Raw genomic sequence first — 13,271 nt, forward strand, 5'->3', positions numbered from 1 at the left:
TTAGTTAGTTGGGCCAATGGGGTGTCAATTTTGTTTATTTTTTCAAAAAACCAGCTCCTCGTTTGGCTGATTTTTTGTAATGTTTTTTTGGATTCAATCCTGTTGATTTCTTCTCTGATTTTAATTATTTCTCTTCTCCTACTGGGTTTGGGTTTGGTTTGCTGCAGATTTTCTAGATCCTTGAGATGACTTGAAAGCTCATCTATTTGGTGTCTTTCCAATTTCTTGATGTACGCACCTATTGATATAAACTTTCCTCTTAACACTGCTTTTGTTGTATCCCATAGGTTTTGGTATGTTGTGCTGTTATCCTCATTTACTTCCAGAAAATTTTTGATTTCTCTTTTGATTTCTTCTATGACCCATTGTTCATTCAGGAGCATGTAGTTCAATCTCCATGTGTTTGCACGTGCTCTAGGGATTCCTGAGTTGCCAATTTCCAATTTCATTCCTTTGTGGTCTGAGAAGCTGCGTGGTATGATTCTAATTCTTTTGAATTTGCTGAGACTTGCTTTATGGCCTAGTATGTGGTCAATCCTAGAGAGGGTTCCATGTACTGCTGAGAAGAATGTAAAGTCCTTAGATGTAGGATGAAATGTTCTGTCGATATCTGTTAGATCCATTTGGGCTATAGTGTCATTTAAATCTGCTGTCTCCTTGTTGATCTTCTGTTCTGTTGATCTGTCTATCTCTGAGAGTGGAGTATTGAAGTCCCCCAGTACTATTGTGTTGGGGTCTAAGTCTCCCTTTAAGTCCCTTAACAAGTCTTTTAAATAAGCTGGTGCCCTGTAATTAGGTGCATATACATTGATAATCGTTATATCTTCCTGTTGAATGGATCCCTTAATCATTATATAGTGCCCCTCTTTGTCTCTCCTAACAGTTTTTGTGGTAAAGTTTATGTTGTCCGATATTAAGATGGCTACGCCCGCTCTCTTTTCATTTCTGTTGGCATGGTATATCTTTTTCCAGCCTTTCACTCTCAGCCTGTATGGATCATTGTTGGATAGATGGGTTTCTTGTAAGCAGCAAAAGGATGGGTTTTGTTCCTTTACCCAATCAGCCAATCGGTGTCTTTTAACTGGACAGTTCAAGCCATTAACATTCAATGTGACTATTGAGAAGGAATAACTTTGCCCTGCCATTAGCCAAAGATACTTTCTAATATATGGTTTGAGATTCCTGTGATCTTTTGGTGTGAGGTTTCCTACCTTTACCTTCTTTCATATTGGTGACCGTGTTTCTGTGTTTCTGTATGTAACACATCTTTAAGCATCTTTTGCAGGGCTGGGCGAGTGGCGACAAATTCTTGCAATTTCTGTTTGCTGTGAAAGGTCTTTATTTCACCTTCATTCATAAATGAGAGCTTTGCAGGATATAATATTCTGGGCTGGCAGTTTTTCTCTCTTAGCACCTGGGCTATGTCTCGCCATTCTCTCCTAGCTTGTAGGGTTTCTGAAGAGAAGTCAGCTGTGAGTCTAATTGGAGATCCTCTGAGAGTAATCTGGCGTTTCTTTCTTGCACATTTTAGGATCTTTTCTTTGTGTTTCACTGTGGTGAGTTTGATTACGACGTGTCGTGGTGAGGATCTCTTTTGGTCATGTTTATTAGGGGTTCTATGAGCTTCCTGTATTAGGATGTCTCTGTCTTTCTCCAAACCTGGGAAATTTTCTGCTAGTATCTCACTAAAAAGGCCTTCTCATCCTTTCTCTCTCTCCATGCCTTCAGGTACTCCTAGAACCCGAATGTTGGGTTTTTTAAGAGTATCCTGTAGATTCCTGACAGTATTTTTTAGATTTCTGATTTCTTCTTCTTTTCTTTGATTTGATTGTTTCCTTTCCTGTTCTCTGTCTTCTAAGTCTGATATTCTCTCTTCTGCTTCGCCCATTCTCTTTTTAAGGCTCTCTAATGTGTTTGTCATTTGATCTATTGAATTCTTCATTTCATTATGATTTCTCGTCACTATCACAGTTTCTTGTTCCACTAGTTGTTTCATTTCATTTTGATTCCTCCTTAATATTTCATTTTCATGAGAGAGATTTTCTATCTTGTCCATTAAGGATTTCTGTAGTTCAAGAATTTGTTTTTGAGAACTTCTTAATGTTCTTATCAATTTTTTGAGATCTGCTTCTTGCATTTCTTCGATCTCATCATCTTCATAATCTTGAATTGGGGTGTCTTTTTCATTTGGGGGTGTCATAGTGTCTTCCTTGTTCTTGTTAGCTTGGTTTTTGCGTTTGTTGTTTGGCATGTTGGAGATATTTGGTTTCTTCACTGTGGTGTTTTTTCTTGTTACACTATGGCTCTATATTAAGTGGACTGTCTGCTTTCAGTGGAGCCTTAGAGGCTTGAGATGAGTGTGGACTGAGAGCTGTGTTTGGTTCCTCAGGGTTGAGGGTGTGTCAAAGATGACACTCCCAGGTTAGGTGTGGTAAATCTCTCTTTCTTTTTTTGATTTAAAAGGGAAGTAATTCCGCACAGCTGAACGTAATTGGAGGTAATTAGCAGGCAAATGATATACCCACAGGAGCCAGAGATCGTAAGCTCTTTCCCACGGACCACACAGGGAATTTCTGCTGCCCTCAGTGTGGGCTCCAATTCTCCTGCAATCTCCCACTGGGTTGCCAAGTTAGATGCTAATCTCCTGTTATTTCACCCCTCCCCCCAGAGTCAGGTTTTTCTGCTAGGCTCAGGGCTGGTGCAGACCTGAGGTCGCCCTGCTTATGACGTATATCCAAAATGGCGCCTGCTCTGTCTTGCTCGCCTTTGAGAGGTGAGCGGAGAGAGAGAAACTTGTGTCCGTATAGGTCACTTTTTTTATTTTTTTCCTCTCTCTCTTCTAGTTAGCCTGGTGAATTTTTCCCCACGGAGTTTCAAGCCTCGTTCCCTCTAGCCTCCTCTTTCCGCTTGCCCGCTGGTGTCTCGGGCTATTGTGGTTCGGCTCACCTCGCGTTCCAGCGCTGGTGTGTTGAGTCTGCCGCTGGTGTCCCGAACTTGGGCTCCCACGCTCTCCACGCAGGTACACTGTGAATCACTAGTTCCGGAAGAGTTTCCTATGCTGTTTCATCCCCTACTCTTCAAATTATTTTTTACATATGATTTATTCATTTTTTGTTGGTTACCTTACTTTGCTACTGTGTAAATGATGTGTGGTGCTGCCTTATTAAGTGGAAGAAATGTCTAATATTTCATTTTCACGAGAGAGATTTTCTATCTTGTCCATTAAGGATTTCTGTAGTTCAAGAATTTGTTTTTGAGAACTTCTTAATGTTCTTATCAATTTTTTGAGATCTGCTTCTTGCATTTCCTCTATCTCTTCATCTTCATAATCTTGCATTGCCGTGTCTTGTTCATTTGGGGGCGTCATAGTGTCTTCCTTGCTCTTGTTACCTCGGCTTCTATGTTTGTTGTTTGGCATGTTGGAGATAATTTATGTTTTTTTTTTTTGTTTTTTTGTTTTTTGTTTTTTGTTTTTGTTTTTTTGCTGTGGTGTTTTTTTTTTCTCGTTATACTATGCCTCTAAGTGAGCTGTCTGCTTTGATGGATCCTTAGGGGCTGTGATGGGTGTGGCCAGAGAGCTATGCTTGAATCTTCAGGTTTAAGGCTGTGCAAAGAGCGACTCTTCCAGATTGTTCACTCCCTTGCTCCTTGCTGGATTGCTCTCTCTCTCTCTCTTTTTTTTTTTTGACCCAGTTGGGAGTGGAATTGAGGGTAGTTGAAATCTGGCCTCTGTGAGTATTCGTTTGATCTACCCCTGGGACCACACAAAGATTTTATGCAGCCCTCAAAGTGTTCTTGAGTTTCGCCAAAGTTACTGAGTTTGGCTGCACTTTACATATGTAAAATCGCGGTGCTCTTTGTTTTGCTTGGTGAGTGAAGGGAGAGGCCTCTGTTTCCCCCCCCCCCCCCAATGTCTCGGGTTTCTGAGGTCTTTGTCTTACCCTCCGTTGGTTCCTGCGCTGGCAAGATTCTGTGGCTCGTCTCCTGCGGCTTGGCTCCTGCGGCTCGGCTCGTCTCCCGCGGTTGGTTTTCCACGCGGTGGGCTCCCTGTAGGTCCTCTGTGTCACATCCACTAGATCCGGAAGCGTTTCCTCTGCAGTTTTTTTTCTTGAGTCTTTTCCTGAGGCTACAGTAATTCCACTTTTATGAAACTTTATTTTCCCAAACTAAGGCGCACGTCCTCACTATCCACCATCTTGGCTCCGCCCCCTCGAAATTTATCTATTTTTTAAAAAGAAAAATCATTGAGAAATTTGCTGCAAGTGAAATTTTATTTTCGTAATATTCATATGGCTACCCTGTTAAACTTCCTGAATTCGGAAAATATTTTAAGGGGTAAGAATATGTAATCCCCTTGGCCAGCGAGCAGCCTACTAGTAGGACATGATACAGCCCATGTTGTCTTGCTAATGAATCGTGTCACTTAAGGTAATTGTCTCTGTAGACTCTGTCTTTAGTTTTCTACAAGAAAGCTTAATAGCAAAACTGTTTTGTGCACATAAGGAACATAAAAAATCCTTGTTTAGTTTTGTGTTTTGGTTTCATTTGTTCTTGTTCTATATAATTTTTCTATTCACAGATAGTATATGTAATAGCTATTTTCATAGTATTTTTATTGTTTAGTATTAGATCTTCCCCCCAAAAAATAACAATTTATACATGTTCCCAAATATTGTTTCTAGCCCTTCATTTCTCCTTTCTTCTTTTTAAAAATTGTTATGTGTTTGAAAGGCAGAATGACAGAGAGAAATAGACAAAGAGATAAGAGAGCAAGAAGGAGAAAGATCACTCATCCACCGGTTCACTCTTCTAATGCCCACAAAAGCCAGGGCTGGGCCTGACTGAAGTCAGGAAACAGGAACTCAATCCAGATCCCCCACTTAGGTGGCATGGACACAGTACTCAAGCCATCTGACCTGCCGCCTCCCAGGATGTGGAATTGGGAGCAGAGCCATGACTAGAACTAGAGCCCAAGGACCGTGATATAGATGTAGGTGTTCCAAGCAGCAGCGTAACTGTGGCACCAAGTTCTTACCTCAAAGCATAATTTAATAAAGTCGCTTTGGTAAAGAGCACTGTAGGCTTTCCCAGTTTTCTAAAGTGCTTTTAATGATACATGTGTACAGATTTTAAAATGTTTTTTTACTTTTTCATTTTACTTTTTAAATTCATAAAATTACTGTCCTGTTTTTCTAATCACATCCTGAGTTTTTCTTTAAAAAATAAAAACATAAAAATATTTTTTTTTGCCGGCGCCGTGGCTCAACAGGCTAATCCTCCGCCTTGCGGAGCCGGCACAGCGGGTTCTAGTCCCGGTTGGGGCACCGATCCTGTCCCGGTTGCCCCTCTTCCAGGCCAGCTCTCTGCTGTGGCCAGGGAGTGCAGTGGAGGATGGCCCAAGTGTTTGGGCTCTGCACCCCATGGGAGACCAGGAGAAGCACCTGGCTCCTGCCATCGGAACAGCGCGGTGCGCCGGCCGCAGCACGCTACCGCGGCGGCCATTGGAGGGTGAACCAACGGCTAAAGGAAGACCTTTCTCTCTGTCTCTCTCTCTCACTGTCCACTCTGCCTGTCAAAAATAAATTTTTTTTTTTGAGAGGCAGAGTGGACAGTGAGAGAGAGACAGAGAGAAAGGTCTTCCTTTTTGCCGTTGGTTCACCCTCCAATGGCCGCCACGGTAGGCGTGCTGTGGCCGGCGCACCGCGCTGATCCGATGGCAGGAGCCAGGTGCTTCTCCTGGTCTCCCATGGGGTGCAGGGCCCAAGCACTTGGGCCATCCTCCACTCACTCCCTGGCCACAGCAGAGAGCTGGCCTGGAAGAGGGGCAACCGGGACAGGATCGGTGCCCCGACCGGGACTAGAACCCGGTGTGTTGGCGCCGCAAGGCGGAGGATTAGCCTAGTGAGCCGCGGCGCTGGCCAAAAATAAAACATTTTAACACTAATTATCTAAATTTTTTTTTTGACAGGCAGAGTTAGAGAGAGAGAGATAGAGAGAAAGGTCTTCCTTTCCGTTGGTTCATCCCCCAAATGGCCGCTACGGCTGGCACTGCACCGATCCGAAGCCAGGAGCCACATGCTTCCCCCTGGTCTCCCATGCGGGTGCAGGGCCCAATCACTTGGGCCATCCTCCACTGCCCTCCCGGGCCACAGCAGAGAGCTGGACTGGAAGAGGAGCAGCTGGGACAGAATCCGGTGCCCCAACTGGGACTAGAACCCAGTATGCTGGCGCTGCAGGCAGAGGATTAGCCAAGTAAGCTGTGGCGCCGGCAAATTTTCTAAATTTTTAAAAATTCATTTTCTAATAGCATTAAGGTCTACAATTAATTTTTGACAAGTATTTTTCTATTCATTCATAATGGACAAATTTCTGTTAAAGCTTGAAAATTACTACATCTATGAGACAAACATAGTAGTTTTTAAAGATTAGAAATTAGGCAATGAAGTTAAGATTGTCTCAAATTTGAATTTCTGAACTATAGCAATACCCCTATCTTTTTGCCTAAATATCTCTTTTGTTTAGAAATGTTATCAAATGAATCTGTGGTACCAGCAAGCTACATCAACACCACAGCAGAAGAGACCCAGCCCACTCAGAAAGGGTTTAAACTTTATAAAGCACGTACAAGAACAAAATATAGAACAAAGTTGTGCTTTTAGATTAGTCTGAGAACAGGAGGATCAAGAAGCTAGAATGCAGAATTGCAGTTTCACCAGTTTATTGAAAACCTTTTAGTTGGAACCAGAAAAGCAAATACAATAGTAAATACCATTAGTAGATCAACATGCTAGATAGCATAGATTACTATAATCCAGGATATTTTTAAAAATTTTTAATAAAGTTTGTTAGATGTTAATAAATCTACAGACATCAATAACTGCTAGATAATAGTAGTCTTTAGACCAGCTTATGGAAGCTCTCCCTCTTTTTCTCTCTCTAACTCCAACTTTGAAATAAGTAAATTGTTTTTTAGAAACAGAGAGTTAAGATGTATAGAGAAGGAAAATGTTTAGGGGCTTAAGAATAAAGATCTTGAATGGGCAGAAAAAAATATGTAAGTGGGAGGGGTTTCCCAGTGTCACCGATCATCAACAAGTCAACATCATGGATCACCTTTGCTGTCAGAAGCAGATGAAGCCTGCAGAGCGAGCTTTCTAGACATGTGCCAGGGCCACCGTCAGCTGTCCTGGTTTTTAGGTTGGCTTGATGGCAAGTTATAAGTTTCACATTTGGGAGAAAATCACTCCAAGATAACTCTCTCATCTGCTGATTTCATTTTGTTTGCATAAATTCCCATGAGTGGGATGGCTGGGTCTTATGGTAGGTCCATATGCAGCTTTCTGAGGTATCTCCATACTGTCTTCCATAGTGGGTACACCAGTTTACATTCCCACCAACTGTGGATTTGAGTACCCTTTGCTTGCTAGTATTTGTTGTTGATTTTTGTATGAAAGCCTTTCTAACTGGGGTGGGTGAAACTTCATTTTGGTTTTAATCTGCATTTCTCTGATGGCTAGGGATCTTGAGCCTTTTTTCATGTGTCTTGGCCATTTGCATTCCCTTTTTTGAAAAATGCTTTTTTTTAAGATTTTATTTATTTATTTGAGAGGTCGAGTTAAAGACAGTGAGAGGGAGAGACAGAGAGAAAGGTCTTCATCCACTGGTTCACTCTCCAAATGGCTGCAAGGGCTCAGAGCTGGGCCAATCCAAAGCCAGGAGCCAGGCACTTCTTCCAGGTCTCCCACACAGGTGCAGGGGCCCAAGGACTTGTGCCATCTGCTGCTGCTTTCCCAAGTCATAGCAGAGTGCTGAATCAGAAGAGGAGCAACTGGGACTAGAACCAGCACCCATATGGGATGCCCATGCTGCAGCCAGAGGATTAACCTATCTTCGACAGCACCAGCCCCCATTGCTTAACTGTGTTGTTTCTTTGCTGATTTTCTGTCAGGTTAATCTGTCCATTGCTGAAAATGATGCAGCCATGCTGGAAGAAGCGCCTGGCTCCTCCATTACTATTATACTGGAGTCTATGTCTCCCTTTAGATCCCTTCACATTTCTTTTAAATAGCCAGGTGCCCAGACATTGGATGCATATATATTGATTTTTTTAATTAATTAATTTATTTTTTTGACAGGCAGAGTGGACAGTGAGAGAGAGAGACAGAGAGAAAGGTCTTCCTTTTCCATTGGTTCGCCCTCCAATGGCCGCCGCGATTGGCGCGCTGCGGCCAGCGCACCGCGCTGATCCGATGGCAGGAGCCAGGTGCTTCTCCTGGTCTCCCATGGGGTGCAGGACCCAAGCACTTGGACCATCCTCCACTGCACTCCCTGGCCACAGCAGAGAGCTGGCCTGGAAGAGGGGCAACCGGGATAGAATCCGGCGCCCCGACCAGGACTAGAACCCGGTGTGCCGGCTCCGCAAGGCGGAGGATTAGCCTAGTGAGCCGCGGCACCGGCCAAAGGATGCATATATATTTATTATAGTCACATCTTCCTGTTGAATTGATCCCTTAATTATTACATAGTGCCCTATATCTCTTAACTGTTTTTGTGTTAAAGTCTTAATTTGTCTAATGTTAGGATGGCTATACCAGCTCTTTTTTGGTTTCCATAGCACAGAATACCTTTTTCTATCCTTTCACTTTCAGTCTACGAGTATCTGTTGGTGAGATGTGTTTCTTGTAGGCAACAAACAGATGAGTTTTGTTTTTTAATCCATTCAGCCAGCCTATATCCTTTAACATGAGAGTTGAGCCTATTTAAATTCAAGGTTACTATTGAAAAGCAATGACTTGGCCCTGCCATTTTTTTTCATAAATATTCCTATTATATACTTTGGATCTCCTTTTTACCTTCACTGAGAGATTTTCTGCATTTCATAGTGATGGTTATTTTTCTGTGTTTCTGTGTGTAGCACATCCTTAAGCATGTTTTGTAAGGCTGGATGAGTGGTGACAAAATCTTTGAATTTCTGTTTGTTGTGGAAAGTCTTCAACCTTCATTCATAAATGAGAGCTTTGTATGGTACAGAATTCCAGGTTGGCAGGTTTTCTTTTCTGAATGTTTGAGCTGTGTCTCACTATTCTCTTCTAGCTTATGGAGTTTCAGATAATAAGTCAGCTTTGAGTCTATTTCGAAAGTGACTAGAAAGCAATCTAGTGTTTCTCTTGTGCCCATTTTGGAATCTTCTCTTTATGTTTTACTGTGGAAAGTTTGATCAACTACAATGCGTCATGGTGAAGATCTCTTCTGGTCATCTCTGTACATGGATGTCCCTTTCTTTCTCTAATTGGGAATGTATTCTGTAAATATTTCACATAAACAGGCCTTCTAATCCATTCTCTTTCCATGCCTTCAGGAACTCCTGTGCACCCATATTATGAGTTGTTTGATAGTATCCTATAAATCTCTGACACTTTTTAATTTTTTCTGATTTCCTTTCTTCTTCTTTTTTTTTTTTTTTTGTCCCTCTGAAAAATTTCCAAAGATGTGTCTTCTAGCTCAGATATCCTTTCTTCTGCCTCACCACGTCTGTTTTCAGGCTTTCCACTGCATTTGTTATTTGATCTATTGAATTCTTCATTTATTTCTTTTTTAATTTTTATTTATTTTTTGACAGGCAGAGTGGATAGTGAGAGAGAGACAGAGAGAAAGGTCTTCCTTTTTGCCGTTGGTTCACCCTCCAATGGCCGCTGCGGCCGGCGCATCTCGCTGATCCGAAGCCAGGAGCCAGGTGCTTCTCCTGGTCTTCCACGCAGGTGCAGGGCCCAAGGACTTGGGCCATCCTCCACTGCCTTCCCGGGCCATAGTAGAGAGCTGGCCTGGAAGAGGGGCAACCGGGATAGAATCCGGTGCCCCAACCGGGACTAGAACCCGGTGTGCTGGCGCCACAAGGCAGAGGATTAGCCTGTTAAGCCACGGCACTGGCCAAATTCTTCATTTATAATATTTCGTTTTGATTTCTTTTTAAAATCTCAATTTCATGGGAAAAATTTTTTCATGTCATGTTTGTATTTCTTTAATTTGCGGATGTGCTTCTAATTGCTTCTGAGTAATCCTATGATTAATTCTTTAATTTAATTTCCAGCATTTCATCAATCTCTTCATCTTCACTTGGAATATTTAAGTATTGTTGTGTTCCTTTGGGAGGGTTGTCATGTTGTCCTCCTTATTCTTACTTCTTGAATTTCAGCATTTAGTTTTAGGCATTTTTGGAGATACTTGGTTTTTTCCCTCTGATGGCTATGCCTATGCCTCTGTGGCTTAGTGGAACATCTGCTCTTTCATGAATACACAGAGCTGTGTGCTGGGTGTGTCAGGGAGCTCTGTTCAGTGCTCCAAAGTTGGGGGAGGTATTCAGGACATAACCCAAGTTGAGCGTGGTAGATCTATTTTTTATCAGAAGGGAAAGTTTGATCAGTTCTGTTGGCATAGTCATTCCCTCACCTCCTCTCTTCCAAATGAGCAATGCCCTGCCTGGTGTTAGCCCACAGTGGGTACAATACTCATCCACGCTGCTGTAATAATCAAACAAAGGATCAGTGCAGTCCTCAGTGTGAGCAAGGATCTTGTTGCAACTACCCACTGCTGGCAATCAGGAAGCTATTAGCATGTGGAGCCATTCCCAGTGAGTGCCCAGAGACCCAGAAGCCATCTGTGTCCTCTCCTGCAGTCACTGTGTCCCCACAAGCTCATCACACAAGCCTCCCACAGTCACAGGATGCCAAGCATCCACTCTGCCCTACCCCACTAGCGTGTCCCATCCACAGAGTTACAGAGACACTCTCAGAGACAACACCTGTGGGTGCTCTGCCTAGGCAGTGTGAGCCCCAGAGCCTGTGATGTGTTGGGAGCCTGGGGACACTTCACAATCCTATGTGGGTGACCAGTCCCATCAGTCCTCCCAGAAAGACTCAGGTGTCTCTTCTCAGCTGGTTGCTGGGCAGGCATGGACATGAACTAATGCAGCTGTTACATATGTCCAAAATAGTGCCCACCCCCACTCAACCAGTAGCTGTGTGCTGGGACAGGGAGAAAGAAACATGTTCCTTTTTTCCTCTTGGTTGGCAGGTACCCTGTCCCCCACAGGGTCCCAGGCTGGACTCACGCCAGGCTCTCCTCACAGTGGCATGGGTTGCTGAAGTCTAATGTCACCTCACTGTCCAGATCTGGTGCTCAGGTTCTTGGCTACTGGGGTCCTTTGTTGTGTCTGTGCTCATGTTGCATGTCCACACTCTCCCCGCAGGTCCACAGAATCCCCCTTCCTTCCAAGGAGTTTCCATTGAAGTTTTCTCCCTATCTCTTCCTTGAGATTGCACTCACTCCATTTTTTTTTAAAACTATCTTCCCCAAGCCTAGAGAAGTAAGCCCCCTCACTATTCTGCCATCTTGGAATCAAAAATACTCTTCTTCCTCAGTTTGTTTTTAAGATTTATTAATTTACTTGAAAGTAAGAGTTACAGAGAGAGAGGGAAAAAGGGAGAGAGAGAAAGAGAGGGGAGATCTTCCATTTGCTGGTTCATTCCCCAGATGGAAGCAACAGAAAGAGCTGGGTCAGGCCAAAGCCAAGAGCTTCAACTGGGTCTCCCATAAGAGTAGCAGGGACCCAAACACTTGGGCCATCTTCCACTGCTTTTCCTGAGCCATTAGCAGGGAACTGGATTGGAAGTGGAGCAGCTAGGACTTGAACCAACGTTCATATGGGATGCCAACATTGGAGGCAATGGTTTTACCTGTCATGCCACACCAGCTCCCTTATTCAAAACTAAAAATTATTTATGCCGTGATCCTTTGCTTTTTGATTAACCCAAAATGTATGAGATTTTTAAAAATCTTTTAAAAACAAACCATATTGGTACATGAATTTGTTTACACACAACACAAGCAAAAATTTCTTAGCTGACCTGAAGTTTATGCTAGGGTCATGGACTCCAGGTTCAAAATGCAGAGCCAAGAACCAGAAAACACAGACATGGGAAACAGTTGATTTTCACTGGTGTGTTCTATCTAACCTTTTTCTAGTACACATTATTTTTTGCATGGTTTTAACATAGAAACAGTTTGGGGGTCAGCGCTGTGGCATAGCAGGTAAAGCCTCTGTCTATAGGGCCGGTATCCCATGTGGGTGCCAGTTCAAGTCTCGGAGCTGCACTTCTGATCCAGATCTCTGCTGTGGCCTGGGAAAGCAGTAGAAGATGACCCAAGTCCTTGGGCTCCTGTACCCGCATGGGAGACCCAGAGGAAGCTCATGGCTCTAAAATCGGCACAGCTCCGGCTGCTGCAGCCGTCTGGGGAGTAAACCAGCAGATGGATGCGTTCTCTCTCTCTGCCTCTCCTTCTCTCTATGTAACTCTGACTTACAAATAATAAATAAATCTTTAAAAAAAAAAAAAACCATAGAGGCTGGTTCCGTGGCTCACTTGGCTAATCCTCTGCCTGCGGCACCGACACCCTGGGTTCTAGTCCCGGTTGCTCCTCTTCTAGTCCAGCTCTCTGCTGTGGCCCAGGAAGGCAGTGGAGGATGGCCCAAGTGCTTGGGCCCTGCACCCACATGGGAGACCAGGGAGGAAGCATCTGGCTCCTGGCTTCGGGTTGGTGCGATCGTAGCAGCCATTTGGGGGTAAACCAACTGAAGAAAGACCGTTTTCTCTGTCTCTCTCTGTCTCACTGTCTAACTCTGCTTGTCCAAAAAAAAAAAGAAACAGTTTGGAATTTTTTTATTTGTTCCCAAGTTCTATCTTATTATAAGCTGTCACAGAGTTTCATGATCCCTAAATATATTTTAATAAGGCCCTATATTATGTTTCACACTTATTCTATCATAGAATATTTGTTACATACAAAATTTCTAATGTTATAGCTGAAATTCCAGAAAATGTTTTTGTGCTGTGGCAAATTCTTTTTTTTTTTTAAAGATTTATTTATTTATTTGAAAGTCAGAGTTACACAGAGAGAGGAAAGGCAGAGAGAGAGAGGTCTTCCATCCTCTGGTTCACTCCCCAATTGGCCACATTGGCCAGAGCTGTGCCGATAAGAAGCTAGGAGCCAGGAGCTTCTTCCAGGTCTCCCAAGTGGGTGCAGGGGCCCAAGGACTTGGGCCATCTTCTACTGCTTCCCTAGGCCACTAAAGAGAGCTGGATTGGAAGTGGAGCAGCCAGGACTCAAATTGGTGTCCATATGGGTTGCCAGCACCGCAAGAGCCAACTTTATCTACTACGTAACAGCGCTGGCCTCAAGCAAATTCTTTAAGAAGTTTTAAAGAATCAGTCTTT

At 43.4% G+C, this 13,271-nt stretch overlaps 1 protein-coding gene across 1 annotated transcript in view; it reads left to right on the forward strand.

Annotated features, from left to right (window-relative positions):
* DNAH6 (dynein axonemal heavy chain 6) overlaps positions 1-13,271 on the forward strand; it is a 287,841-nt gene that overhangs the window by 39,375 nt on the left and 235,195 nt on the right. The gene's annotated exons all lie outside the window — the stretch shown is intronic.

This window comes from Lepus europaeus, chromosome 13, assembly GCF_033115175.1.
Source record: "Lepus europaeus isolate LE1 chromosome 13, mLepTim1.pri, whole genome shotgun sequence".
NCBI lineage: Eukaryota > Metazoa > Chordata > Mammalia > Lagomorpha > Leporidae > Lepus > Lepus europaeus.